Here is a 707-nt window from a genome sequence, read left to right on the forward strand (position 1 = left end):
AACAAAACAAATGAAAACCCTCGCGGTGGGCTCCAGATGAGAAGACCGTGGCACGCGGGAGTGAGAATAGTGTAATCGGACGCGCTGACAAGATGCGTGAACACCTAAACAACACACACACACAAACACCTTAAACACTTATCACCACAGGTACATGCTCGGTACTTCGAGTTCGGGTTCGTACGGTAAACAGAATTACCACACTTGTTTTGTTAGAACTTAAGTAGAAGTTCGGGAAAACGTTTTTTGTATATTTTATATCACTTGTCTAAGTCTAGTAGACCTTTTCGGAACAAAAGGTATTGTTTTACGTGCAGACACAGTGTAGAATTCGAAACTTTAGTAGTCTTCGAAGGGAAATGGCTTTTATTGGGACTGTCTCGGTGTTCTGGGATTGCGCTCTAACTGTATACAAAGAAATGACAAGGAAATTGTGCTTTGTAGACTTTTATAACTCCCTTGAGTTTTATTATGCCTCTGATGCGGTCCAAACTAGTCTTAAAGACTCCTCAAGCATGCTCACTTGGATTCCTCGGTAATAGTAGAGAGCTCTCTTACTAATTGACGAGACAACCTTACAAAAGCCTTGTGATCCCCACTTAACACACTGGTTCCGGGCACACGTTACTTATGTCTGCGAAGAAAAGTCCTTAAATTGATTACAAACTTATCCACTACCTCAGATGCTACTGGGAGTGCGACAGCTG

Source organism: Laccaria bicolor, genomic scaffold (genome assembly GCF_000143565.1).
Source record: "Laccaria bicolor S238N-H82 LACBIscaffold_6 genomic scaffold, whole genome shotgun sequence".
NCBI lineage: Eukaryota > Fungi > Basidiomycota > Agaricomycetes > Agaricales > Hydnangiaceae > Laccaria > Laccaria bicolor.